The sequence below is a fragment of the Pan paniscus genome, chromosome X (assembly GCF_029289425.2).
Source record: "Pan paniscus chromosome X, NHGRI_mPanPan1-v2.0_pri, whole genome shotgun sequence".
NCBI classification, from domain to species: domain Eukaryota; kingdom Metazoa; phylum Chordata; class Mammalia; order Primates; family Hominidae; genus Pan; species Pan paniscus.
This window is the reverse complement of record NC_073272.2, coordinates 38,946,581-38,960,984: the sequence shown is the minus strand read 5'-3', so window position 1 is coordinate 38,960,984 and position 14,404 is coordinate 38,946,581.

The following is a 14,404-nucleotide window of genomic DNA, read 5'->3' as shown; positions in this document are numbered from 1 at the left end:
GTGTATACCTATGTAACAAACCTGCACGTTCTGCACATGTATCCCAGGACTTAAAGTATAATTAAAAAAAAAAAAAAGGCCTGCTTGTAAGCTTGGCCCATGACTGCTGTCTGAGAGCTTAGATCTGGGAGGGGGCTGTGGCGGGGGAAGGTGGGTTCTTAACATTCCCCAATTGACAAGGGTGTTTACTGTCCCTGAACTGTTTGTGCAAACAATATGGTTTACTCTGAGCACCTGCTATCCTTCTGGGCGTCTGAATTTCTGGTACACGATAGTCAGAAGGTGCTCATGCTGCCAACTCCAGTAGAAACCCTAAACTGAGTCAGAAAGTGATTCCCTCAGGCAGAAACATCACACACATTGCTGCATTTTTGTTGCTGGAAGAAGAGGATGTTCTACGTGATCGCTCACAGGAGGTATGAACATAAGGAGGCCTGTACAGGAGGTACGAGCATAAGGAGGCCTGCACAAGACTCCACTTATGTCTTTTCCCATTATGACCTGACAAATTCCCTACCATTTGCAAAATCAACTGATATAAAGCCAAACACATTAGTCAGTACTGGCCCTGGTGCATAGGAAGGCGTGGACAGGCCGGGCGCTTTGGCTCACGCCTGTAATCCCAGCACTTTGGGAGGCCGAGGCAGGTGGATCACGAGGTCAGGAGATCGAGACCATCCTGGCTAACACGGTGAAACCCTGTCTCTACTAAAAAACATACAAAAAAAAATTAGCCGGGCGTGGTGGCGGGCACCTGTAGTCCCAGCTACTCAGGAGGCTGAGGCAAGAGAATGGCATGAACCCGGGAGGCGGAGCTTACAGTGAGCCGAGATTGTGCCACTGCACTCCAGCCCAGGCGACAGAGCGACACTCCATCTCAAAAAAAAAAAAAAAAAAAAAAAAAAGGGAAGGCGTGGACATTCACAGAAAGAGCATGAGAAACAGCAAGAAGAAAGTACTCTGCCTGGGTCTCTAAGAATATTTGTTAGTCCTGGAATGTCAAAAATGGAGACAAAATGCAAAGAAACTAAAAGATCCCTATTCAAACTCCTCTTGAAGATTCTAAGCAAGTACTGGTCACATTGTTTTTCAAAATTTGCAAATAACTAAGAAGTCAGGGAAAAGAAGGGAATGGACACATCACTAGAATTCAGGATTAAATCTGACTACTCAACTATCATTTATTAAGCTTTGACTGAATACATGTAGCACTGTAATAAATGTTGAAGAGCTCCCCCTCACCAATAAAACATACCTCTCAGAAGCTTTATGGACTAACTTAATTAAATGGTAGAAGAGAGGAAATAAAAATACTAGAAATCTATTCTATAAAATACCAAAATTAATCACAATCCTTTCTGAGAAGCTTATAGTCATAAAGTTATTTATCTGGCAAGTCCCAACCACAGAGCTAAGAGCAGCGTTTAAAAGAGAGTGAAGACAAAACTGCTCAATGACATGGAAACTGAACAACCTGCTCCTGAATGACTAGTGGGTACATAACAAAATGAAGGCAGAAATAAAGATGTTCTTTGAAACCAATGAGAACAAAGATACAACATACCAGAATCTCTGGGACACATTTAAAGCAGTGTGTAGAGGGAAATTTATAGCACTAAATGCCCACAAGAGAAAGTAGGAAAGATCTAAAATTGATACCCTAACATCACAATTAAAAGAACTAGAGAAGCAAGAGCAAACACGTTCAAAAGCTAGCAGAAGGCAAGAAATAACTAAGACCAGAGCAGAACTGAAGGAGATCGAGACACAAAAAACCCTTCAAAAAATTAATGAATCCAGGAGCTGGTTTTTTGAAAAGATTGACAAAATTGATAGACCAGTAGCAAGACTAATAAAGAAGAAAAGAGAGAAGAATCAAGTAGATGCAATAAAAAATGATAAAGGGGATATCACCACTGATCCCACAGAAATACAAACTACCATCAGAGAATACTATAAACACCTCTACGCAAATAAACTAGAAAATCTAGAAGAAATGGATAAATTCCTCGACACATACACCCTCCCAAGACTAAACCAGGAAGAAGTTGAATCCCTGAATAGACCAATAACAGGCTCTGAAATTGAGGCAATAATTAATAGCCTACCAACCAAAAAAAGTCCAGGACCAGAAGGATTTACAGCCAAATTCTACCAGAAGTACAAAGGGGAGCTGGTACCATTCCTTCTGTAACTATTCCAATGAATAGAAAAAGAGAGAATCCTCCCTAACTCATTTTATGAGGCCAGCATCATCCTGATACCAAAGCCTGGCAGAGACACAACAAAAAAAGAGAATTTTAGACCAATATCCCTGATGAACATCGATGCAAAAATCTTCAATAAAATACTGGCAAACCGAATCCAGCAGCACATCAAAACGCTTATCCACCATGATCAAGTGGGCTTCATCCCTGGGATGCAAGGCTGGTTCAACATATGCAAATCAATAAATGTAATCCATCATATAAACAGAACCAAAGACAAAACCACATGATTATCTCAATAGATGCAGAAAAGGCCTTCAACAAAATTCAACAACCCTTCATGCTCTTAATAAACTAGGTATTGATGGGATGTATTTCAAAATCATAAGAGCTATTTATGACAAACACACAGCCAATATCATACTGAATGGGCAAAATCTGGAAGCATTCCCTTTGAAAACTGGCACAAGACAGGGATGCCCTCTCTCACCACTCCTATTCAACATAGTGTTGGAAGTTCTGACCAGGGCAGTCAGGCAGGAGAAAGAAATAAAGGGTATTCAATTAGGAAAAGAGGAAGTCAAATTGTCCCTGTTTGCAGATGACATGATTGTATATTTAGAAAACCCCATTGTCTCAGCCCAAAATCTCCTTAAGCTGATAAGCAACTTCAGCAAAATCTCAGGATACAAAATCAATGTGCAAAAATCACAAGCATTCCTATAAACCAATAACAGACAAACAGAGAAGCAAATCATGAGTGAACTCCCATTCACAATTGCTTCAAAGAGAATAAAATACCTAGGAATCCAACTTACAAGGATGTGAAGGACCTCTTCAAGGAGAACTACAAACCACTGCTCAATGAAATAAAAGAAGACACAAACAAAAGGAAGAACAGTCCATGCTCATGGATAGGAAGAATCAATATCATGAAAATGGCCATACTGCCCAAGGTAATTTATAGATTCAATGCCATCCCCATCAAGCTACCAATGACTTTCTTCACAGAATTGGAAAAAACTACTTTAAAGTTCATATGGAACCAAAAAAAGAGCCTGCATTGCCAAGACAATCCTAAGCCAAAAGAACAAAGCTGGAGGCATCACGCTACCTGACTTCAAACTATACTACAAGGCTACAGTAACCAAAACAGCATGGTACTGGTACCAAAACAGACATATAGACCAATGGAACAGAACAGAGCCCTCAGAAATAATACCAGAACTCTACAACCATCTGATCTTTGACAAACCTGACAAAAACAAGAAATGGGGAAAGGATTCCCTATTTAACAAATGGTGCTGGGAAAACTGGTTAGCCATATGTAGAAAGCTGAAACTGGATCCCTTCCTTACACCTTATACAAAAATTAATTCAAGATGGATTAAAGACTTAAATGTTAGACCTAAAAAAATAAAAACCCTAGAAGAAAACCTAGGCAATACCATTCAGGACATAGGCATGGGCAAGGACTTCATGACTAAAACACCAAAAGCAATGGCAACAAAAGCCAGAATTGACAAATGGGATCTAGTTAAACTAAAGAGCTTCTGCACAGCAAAAGAAACTACCATCAGAGTGAACAGGCAACCTACAGAATGTGAGAAAATTTTTATAATCTACCCGTCTGACAAAGGGCTAATATCCAGAATCTGCAAAGAACTTAAACAAATTTACAAGAAAAAAAAAACCATCAACAAGTGGGTGAAGGATATGAACAGACACTTCTCAAAAGAAGACATTTATGCAGCCAACAGACACATGACAAAATGCTCATCATCACTGGCCATCAGAGAAATGCAAATCAAAACCACAATGAGATACCATCTAACACCAGTTAGAATGGCAATCATTAAAAAGTCAGGAAACAACAGGTGCTGGAGAGGATGTGGAGAAATAGGAATACTTTTACACTGCTGGCGAGACTGTAAATTAGTTCAACCATTGTGGAAGACAGTGTGGCAATTCCTCAAGGATCTAGAACTAGAAATACCATTTGACCCAGTCATCCCATTACTGGGTATATACCCAAAGGATTATAAATCATGCTTCTATAAAGACACATGCACACATATGTTTATTGCGGCACTATTCGCAATAACAAAGACTTGGAACCATCTCAAATGTCCATCAATGATAGACTGGATTAAGAAAATGTGGCATATATACACCATGGAATACTATGCAGCCATAAAAAAGGATGAGTTCATGTCCTTTGTAGGGACATGGATGAAGCTGGAAACCATTATTCTGAGCAAACTATTGCAAGGACAGAAAACTAAACACCACATGTTCTCACTCATACGTGGGGATTGAACAATGAGAACACTTGGACACAGAATGGGGAACACCAGGGCCTGTCATGAGGTGGGGGGAGGGGGAAGGGATAGCATTAGGAGATATACCTAATGTAAATGACGAGTTAATGGGTGCAGCACACCAACATGGCACATGTATACATATGTAACAAACCTGCACATTGTGCACATGTACCCTAGAACTTAAAGTATAATAAAAAAAATACATAAATAAAATGGAGTGAAGAAAAGAAATCAGAGATGACTCAAACAAATAGAAAAATATTTCATGCTCATGGATAGGAAGAATAAATGTCATTGAAATGGCCATACTGCCCAAAACAATTTATAGATTCAATGCCATTCCTATTAGACTACCAATGACATTCTTCACAACACTAGAAAAAAAACTATTTTAAAATTCATATAGAACAAAAAGAGCCAAGGCAATCCTAAGCAAAAAGAACAAAGCTGGAGGCATCATGCTATCCGACTTCAAACTAGACTACAGGGTTAGAGTCACCAAAACAGCATAGTACTGGTACCAAAACAGACACATAAACCAATGGAACAGAATAGAGAGCCCAGAAATAAGGCTGTACACATACAACTATCTGATCTTCAACAAAGCTGACAAAAACAAGCAATGGAGAAAGGGCTGCCTATTCAATAAATCGTGTTGGGATAACTGGCTAGCCATATGCACAAGATTGAAGCCCCGTCCTTACACCATATACAAAAATTAACTCGAGATGAATTAAGGATTTACATGTAAAATGCAAAATTATAAAAATCATGGAAGAAAACCTAGGCAATACCATCCTGGACAGGGTAACAGGCAAAGATTTCATGATGAAGACACAAAACACAATCGCAAGAAAAGCAAAAATTGAAAAATGAGATCTAATTAAACTAAAGAGCTTCTGCACAGCAAAAGAAACCATCAACAGAGTAAACAGACAACCTACAGAATGAGATAAAATTTTTGCAAATCATGTATCTGACAAAGGACTAATATCCAGCATCTATAAGGAACTTAAACAAATTTACAAGAAAAAAGAAACCACCCCATTAAAAAGAGGGCAAAGGACATGAACAGTGTGAATTAGTTCAACCATTGTGGAAAGCAGTATGGCAATTCCCCAAAGAGGTAAAAGCAGAACTACCATTAGACCAGCAATCCCATACTGGTTATATACCCAGAGGAATATAAATTATGCAATTGGCAGCAGGCGAAATTACATGGCTTTCCAAATGACTGCATTGCCAACCCATCTTCTCCCAGCTAAATGACTGATTTCTATCACTGCTGCCTCCCAAGGGGGTCTCTTGCGAGGACGTGGGTGTTGATGATCCTAAAATGGCACTTAAAACTTCTGACAACCGTCGGTTGGTGCAACCATATAAGGGGCCTTTTAGAAAACACTAAATAGGGATCCCTTCCTGTCTGGAGACGCGGAATGGGACACAGGCTTGGCATTGCAGAAAAGCAAATTATTGGTTCTCACTAAGTTAGCGTCATAACAATTTTGGGCCTCCATTTATTCGTCTGGAAAACTGGAGACTGCCTGTTTAAGGTCTTCTCTCAACCTGTGGTTCTCTGAACCCATGTGAGCTCTCTCTGTGTGACATATTCAGCACTCTATTAACCACAGAAATAGAGGAGGGAGCCCTGAACACCCCCAATCCTCTCTAAAACAGGAGGCAGAAGCAGTCACAACTAATATCTAGTAACATATTCAGCACTCTGCAGACATAAACTCAATGTTCAAGAGATACAAGTGTAAGATCAGGATAGGAATCCACAATTTCAGGTACACCAAAAAGCTACAACCATCTGTGACTGGGATTTGTTCCATAAATGAGCCTTGATAGTTTTCTCAAATGTTTTTAATGTCTGTGCAGCCTAAACTCAGGGCTGAAATGACTGCTCACCTGCTTTCCAAAGTCCCTCAGGTTTACCAGATCATAAGAGGGTCTCCAACATTTTTGGGAGGTGCCAGACCCCTTTGAGAATCTGTAACAGTTCCAGGGGCAGTCAGTCCTTAAGGTAATTTGCACATGCACATAGACATATCTCACACATGCAATTGACTTAGAAGGTTTTATGGGTCTTGGGTGCCATGGGAAACCTTCTTGTTCTGCCCAACGGCTCCCCTCCATGGCTGACCTGCATCATGACATTGTTCCTCATGGCTTCAACCCCAGTTGGCAACCGCACCCATCCAGCCACCCAACTTGAAAGTGAATTCCTCATTTTCAGGTAAATTTTGCATCTTCTTATGTTTACCTCCCTCAGATCTCTTTTTCTCCATACTCCTCTGGGCTTCTCTCTTAGGTAAATGCTTTGTAAATCCAGGGTCACATTGAAAGACTTTAGAATAGATTGGGGATATCTAAGTCTCACAGTCTTTAGAGCTGAGTCCTAAACTTTGCTCTAAAATATCCCTGTCCCTTCCTTCCTTCCTCCTTGCCTCCCAATCTTAGAAGCACATACAGCAAAGAACCCTCTATATCCCTAATTGTCATGTGGAACAGATTTTTTTCCTGACTACACAGGACTTCTAGTGCATGGCTATTCTAAACCAGTGTTCCAGACTCCTGTCCACACGAGGAGCAGCAAAACAAGGGCTGTGGCTCTTATGAGCAAAAGAGAATCTATCAGATACTTTAAGCTGCAATAACATAAAACCTGTCTTATAACAGCTTAAACAAAGATGGGATATATCTTTCTCTTATAACAGAAATTCTGAATAAATATGGCTGCTGTCCTTAATCCAGAAACTTGATGATTTTCCAGCCAGCATCATGTACTCATTTGACTTTTTTCTCTTGTTTGACTCCTTGTTATTGTAAGATGGCTCCACCAGCCCCATAATTTTAGCAGACCTAAGATAGTATAAACAGTAAATTCAAAAGTAGGGTTTCCCAAAGCTGAGTGACCATGGAAAAGTTACTTAATTATCTGGCCCTCATTCCTTAATTCAACAAATATTAAATGTGATATGCTGAGCACATAGATTAGCAAAAACAGTGATAGTTGGTGTTCTCAAGAAAGATACATTGCGAATTTTTTTCTTTCAATGTATTTTATTTTGATGAATTACAAAGGTAGATAAAAAATACTTTTTATAAAGTACAGTTAACTGACTTAGGAAAAGAGACAAAGCTTCTACAGTTTTAAAAATAAAATAAAGTTTGGCTTCCGTCCCAAGATGGTTGAATAGGAACAGCTCCAGTCTGCAGCTCCCAGCGTGATCGACACAGAAGACGGGTGATTTCTGCATTTCCAACTGAGGTACCTGGTTCAAGTCATTGGGACTGGTTGGACAGTGGGTGCAGCCCATGGGAGGGTGAGCCAAAGCAGGGTGGGGCGTTGCCTCACCCGGGAAGCACAAGGGGTCAGGGAATTTCCCTTTCCTAGTCAAGGGAAGCCATGACAGACTGTACCTGGAAAAATGGGACACTCCTGCCCAAATACTGTGCTTTTCCCAAGGTCTTAGCAACTGGCAAACAAGGAGATTCTCTCCCGTGCCTGGCTCAGTGGGTCCCATGCCCACGGAGCCTTGTTCACTACTAGCTCAGCAGTCTGAGATTGAACTGCGAGGTGGCAGCCTGACTGGCGGAGGAGTGTCTGCCATTGCTGTGGCTTAAGTAGGTAAACAAAGTGGCCAGGAAGCTCAAACTGGCAGAGCCCACCACTGCTCAGCAAGGCCTACTGCCTCTATAGACTCCACCTCTGTGGGCAGGGCATAGCTGAACAAAAGGCAGCAGACAACTTCTGCAGACTTAAACATCCCTGTCTGACAGCTCTGAAGAGGGCAGTCATTCTCCCAGCATGGCGTTTGAGCTCTGAGAATGTACAGACTGCCTCCTCAAGTGGGTCCCTGACCCCCATGTAGCCTAACTGGGAGACACCTCCCAGTAGGGTCCGACAGACACCTCATATAGGCAGGTGCCCCTCTGGGACAAAGCTTCCAGAGGAAGGATCAGGCAGCAATATTTGCCATTCTGCAATATTTGCTGTTCTGCAGCCTCTGCTGGTGATACCCAGGAAAACAAGGTCTAGAGAGGACCTCTAGCAAACTCCAGCAGACCTGCAGAAAAGGGGCCTGAGTGTTAGAAGGAAAACTAACATAGAGAAAGGAATAGCATCAACATAAACAAAAAGGACATCTACACCAAAGCCCCATCTCTAGGTCACCAACATCAAAGACCAAAGGTAGATAAAACCACAAAGACAGGGAGAAACAAGGTCAGAAAAGCTGGACATTCTAAAAACCGAGCGCCTCTTCTCCTCCAAAGGATTGCAGCTCCTTGACAGCAATGGAACAAAGCTGGAAGGAGGATGACTTTGATGAGTTGACAGAAGTAGGCTTCAGAAGGTCGGTAATAGCAAACTTCTCCAAGCTAAAGGAGCATGTTCAAACCCATCATAAGGAAGCTAAAAACCTTGAAAAAAGGTTAGACAAATGGCTAACTAGAATAAACAGTGTAGAGAAGACCTTAAGTGACCTGATGGAGCTGAAAACCATGGCACAAGAACTTTGTGATGAATGCACAAGCTTCAATAGCTGAATAATCAATGTAGAGAAGAACATATATGATCTGATGGAGCTGAAAAACACAGCACCAGAACTTCATGAAGAATACACAAGTATCAATAGCCAAATCGATCAAACAGAAGAAAGGATATCAGTGATTGAAGATCAAATTAATGAAATAAAGCGAGAAGACAAGGTTAGAGAAAAAAGAGTAAAAAGAAACCAACAAAGCCTCCAAGAAATATGGGACTGTGTGAAAAGACCAAATCTACGTTGGATTGGTGTACCTGAAAGTGATAGGGAGAATGGAACCAAGTTGGAAAACACTCTTCAGAATATTATCCAGCAGAACTTCCCCAATCTAGCAAGGCAGGCCAACATTCAAATTCAGGAAATACAGAGAACACCACAAAGATACTCCTCGAGAAGAGCAACCCCAAGACACATAATTGTCAGATTCACCAAGGTTGAAATGAAGGAAAAAATGCTAAGGGCAGCCAGAGAGAAAGGTCGGATTACCCACAAAGGGAAGCCCATCAGACTAACAGCAGATCTCTCAGCAGAAATCCTACAAGCCAGAAGAGAGTGGCAGCCAATATTCAACATTCTTAAAGAAAATAATTTTCAAACCAGAATTTCATATCCAGCCAAACTAAGCTTCATAAGTGAAAGAGAAATAAAATCATTTACAGACAAGCAAATGCTGAGAGATTTTGTCACCACCAGGCCTGCCTTACAAGAGCTCCTGAAGGAAGCACTAAACATGGAAAAAAACAACCGGTACCAGCCACTGCAAAATCATGCCAAATTGTACAGACCATCGATGCTATGAAGAAACTGCATCAATTAATGGGCAAAATAACCAACTAACATCATAATGACAGGATCAAATTCACAAATAACAATATTAGCCTTAAATGTAAATGGGCTAAGTGCCCCAATTAAAAAAGACACAGACTGGCAAATTAGATAAAGAGTCAAGACCCATCAGTGTGCTGTATTCAGGAGACCCATCTCATGTGCAGAGACACACATAGGCTCAAAATAAAGGCATGGAGGAAGATCTACCAAGCAAATGGAAAGCAAAAAAAAAAAAAAAAAAAAAAAAGCAGGGGTTGCAATCATAGTCTCTGATAAAACAGACTTTAAACCAACAAAGATCAAAGGAGACAAAGAAGGCCATTACGTAATGGTAAAGGGATCAATTCAACAAGAAGAGCTAACTATCCTAAATATATATGCACCTAATACAGGAGCACCCAGATTCATACAGCAAGTCCTTAGAGACCTACAAAGAGACTCAGACTCCCATACAATAATAATGGGAGACTTTAACACCCCACTGTCAATATTAGACAGATCAATGGGACAGAAGGTTAACAAGGATATCCAGGACTTGAACTCAGCTCTGCACCAAGCAGACCTAATAGACATCTATAGAACTCTCCACCCCCAAATCAACAGAATATACATTAGTTGGTTGTGGAGGTGCATGCCTGTAGTCACAGCTACTCAGGAGGCTAAGGTGGCAGGATTGCTTGAGCCAGGAATTGGAGGCCACAGTGAGTTTTGATCATGTCATGGCATTCCAGCCTGGACACCAGAGTGAGATGCCTCTAAAAAAATAAAAATAAAATTGAAGGACATTAACATTCCAGACAGCATCTAGAAACCAATTTTCTTGTTTATAAGAGATCAGTATAACCCTACAGAATGGCTAAGAGGCAGCTTTGGAAGAGCTTAAACATTAATTGTGAAATGTTTTACATAAGGCTTTTCTTTTTCTTTCATAAGTCATTATCCCACTCTGTATCTTCAGAAATAATGAAGTATGTTTTCAGCCTAAATTAGATGAAATGTTTTATTAATATTTCCTTAATGATCCTGTATTTATGAATTTATTAAAATTGTGTTATTGAAAAGCATTTCTAAACAGTCTAGTGAGATAAAAATAAATAACAAAATATTATCAAACGTAACCTTTATCAAAGACAGTAAGGAAGTTAGTAAGTAACTGTAAAAATCATAGCTATAAAATACAGAATGCAGGTGAATTTAAAGCTTTTTTTTTTTGTCTGACAAATCTTCCTGTATAATTTCTTTGTCTTAATACATTCTAAACAGCCAGCTGGAGTTGACTAAGTCAGGTGCAATTGAAAAAATAGGTGTTTTCTTATTAAAGGGGATAATCCTTTCCATCCCAATAGAAAAAAATATATTTGGGTTTGATACAGAAACAATTAAAACCAAAGAAAGCCCCTGAGGGCTTAATCCATTCTTTTATTAGCAGAATGACAGAAGATGTAGGGAAACCCCCGAAACTATTGCTATGGAATAAAAGATGAAATGCTCCTGATTATTGTAAATACAAAGTTGCATGCAGGATTGTGTAAAGACAATGCCAGGTTGGACTGCCAGAATGAGCCAACAGCACGTGATGTGCTTCCCCTTGTGGAGAGCCTATGAATGGACGTGCAGTCAGGGAGGTTTCATATCACCAAGATTCCTATCCCAGAAAAGCAGATGTTCATAGCTCTGGGAATGGAATGTGACCCTTGTGGAGAGCCTATAAACGGACACATGAGGGGCGCCTGTCCATATGGATAAGATAGGGCTATAAACGCCCTCATCTTGCCATGGCTCTTCTAGGCCTCTTTAGGGTTAAGGCATACTCCCTTCTGAGAATTTCTGGTCTAACCAGTTGTCTAGCTTCACGTCCTGTTTCTATGGATTGTTTGTAACCAGCTTTTGCTGCAACAGTTACTGCTGATTAATATCTTGCTAATTATAGGTTATGGAAAGACTGTTTCTGTTTTAAGGCTCTGTTAGAAATTACTGATGCACACACTATATTGTAAATTCTTATCCCTGTATACTGTACTTCTGCATACAGATGTTATGTTAAAGAATTACTTCATCCCCATGTGACCATCTCACCTCATAATCAAATGACCCTAAATCCCTCACTAACCTACCCCCGCCCTCACTAAACTTAATAATAAACGCTGGTATATCCAGTGCATTGTTGGCACCGCAGGACCAGAAGGTGGTGACCCCCCTTGACCCAGCTTTCACTGTCTTGTGATTGTCTATTATTTCTCGACCTGCCAATCCACCTGGGAACAAAGAGAGAGCCCCACTGCATTGCAGGCTGCTGGCCAGATCCCGCAATAAAGAAGACATTTAACTTATTCCTCTTTTATTAAAAAACACATTAAAGAATGTGTATCACTCTATACCTTTGCTGTGTTATACATTGTATATAGTAAATTATTACCATGGTTTTTCTTAAATTATCTGATATGGTTTGGATCTGTGGTCTCTGCCCAAATCTCATGTTGAACTGTAACCCCCAATGTTGGAGGTGGGGCCTGGTGGAAGGTGATTAGATCATGGAGGTGGTTTCTCATTAATGGTTTAAAACCATCCCACATGGTACTGTCCTTGTGATAGAGAGTGAGTTCTCATGAGATCCGGTTGTTTAACAGTGCATAGCACCTCCGCCCTCTCACTCTTGCTGCTCCTGCCATGTGAGATGCCTTGCTCCCTCTTTGCCTTCTGCCATGATTGAAAATGTCCTGAGGCCTCCCCAGAAGCTGAGCAGGAGCCGCTATGTTTCCTGTATAGCCTGCAGAACTGTGAGCCAATTAAATGACTTTTCTTTATGAATTACCCAGTCTCAGATATTTCTTTATAGCAATGCGAGAACAAACTAATACAGAAAATTGATACCATGGAGTGTGGCATTGATACAAGGATACCCAAAAATGTGGAAGCAGCTTCAGAACTGGGTAATGAGCAGAAGTTGGAAGGGTTTGGAGGCATCAGAAGAAGACAGGAATATGAGGGGAAAATTTGGAACTTAACTAGAGACTCATTGAATGGTTGTGACCCAAATGCTGATAGTGATAAGGACAAAGATGGCCATGCTGATCAGGTCTCAGATGGAGATGAGAAACTTATTAGGAACTGGAACAAAGGTCATTTTTTTGTGCCTTAGCAAAAAACCTGGCTGCATTTTGCTGTTGCCCTAGGGATCTGTGAAAGTTTGAACTTGGGAGTGATGATTTAGGGTCTTTGGCAGAAGAAATTACTAAGCAGCAAAGCACTCAAGAAGTGCCCTGGCTGCTTCTAACAGTCTAAACTCATATGTATTAGCAAAGAAATGATGGAAAATTGGAATTTATATTTAAAAGGGAAGCAGAATGTAAAAGTTTGGAAAATTTGCAGTCTGGCCATGTGGTAGAAAAGAAAAGCCTATTTTCAGGGGAGGAATTCAAGCAGGCTGCAGAAATTTGCACAACTGAAAAGGAGCCAAGTGCTAATAGCCAAGACAATGGGGAAAAGGCCTCAAAAGCATTTCAGAGACCTTCACAGCAGCTCCTCCTATCACAGGCCTGGAGGCCTGGGAGGGAAGAATGGTTTCATGGGCCAGGCCAAGGGATTCACTGCCTTGTGCAGCCTCAGGACACTACTCCTGGCATCCTGGTCACTCCAGCTCCAGCCATGGCTCAAAGGGGCCAAAGTACAGCTCAATATGCTGCTTCAAAGGGTGCAAGGTATAAGCCTTGGTGGGTTCCATGTAGTGTTAAGCCTATGAAGGCATAGACTATAAGAGTTCAGGCTTTGGAGCCTCCCTGTAGATTTCAGAGGATGTGTGAAAAAGCCTGGATCTCCATGCTTCATGGAGAACCTCTACTAGGGCAATGCAGAGGAGAAATGTGGAGTTGGAGCCCCCACACAGGATTCCCACTTGGGCACTTCCTAGTGGAGCTGTGAGTAGAGGGCCACTGTCCTTCAGACCCCAGAATGGTAGATCCAACAGCAGCTTGCACCTTCACCCTGGAAAAGCAGCAGGTGTTAAATGTCAGATCTTGAAAGCAGCCACAGGTGCTGAACCCTGTAAAGCCACAGGGGTGGAGCTGCTCAAGGCCTTGAGAGTCCACCTCTTGTATCAGTGGGCCGTGGATGTGGGACATTGAGCCAAAGGAGATTATTATATTTTGGAATTTTTAAATTTAATAACTTCCCTGATGGGTTTCAACTTGCCTGGGGCCTTTAGTCCTTTTCTTTTGGCCAATTTGTCCCTTTTGGAATGGGGTTATTTACCTAATGTCCATACCTCCATTGTATCTTGGAAGTAACTAAGTTGTTTTTGATTTTACAGACTCATAGGTGGAAGGACTAGCCTTGCCTCAGATGAGACTTTGGACTTTGGAATTTTGAGTTAATGCTGGAATGAGCTAAGACTTTTGGGGACCAGCTGGGCTTGATCCATTATGGGCTAATGCCTGTAATCCCAGCACATTGGAAGGCCAAGGCAGATGGGTTGCTTTGAGCTCACAAGTTTGAG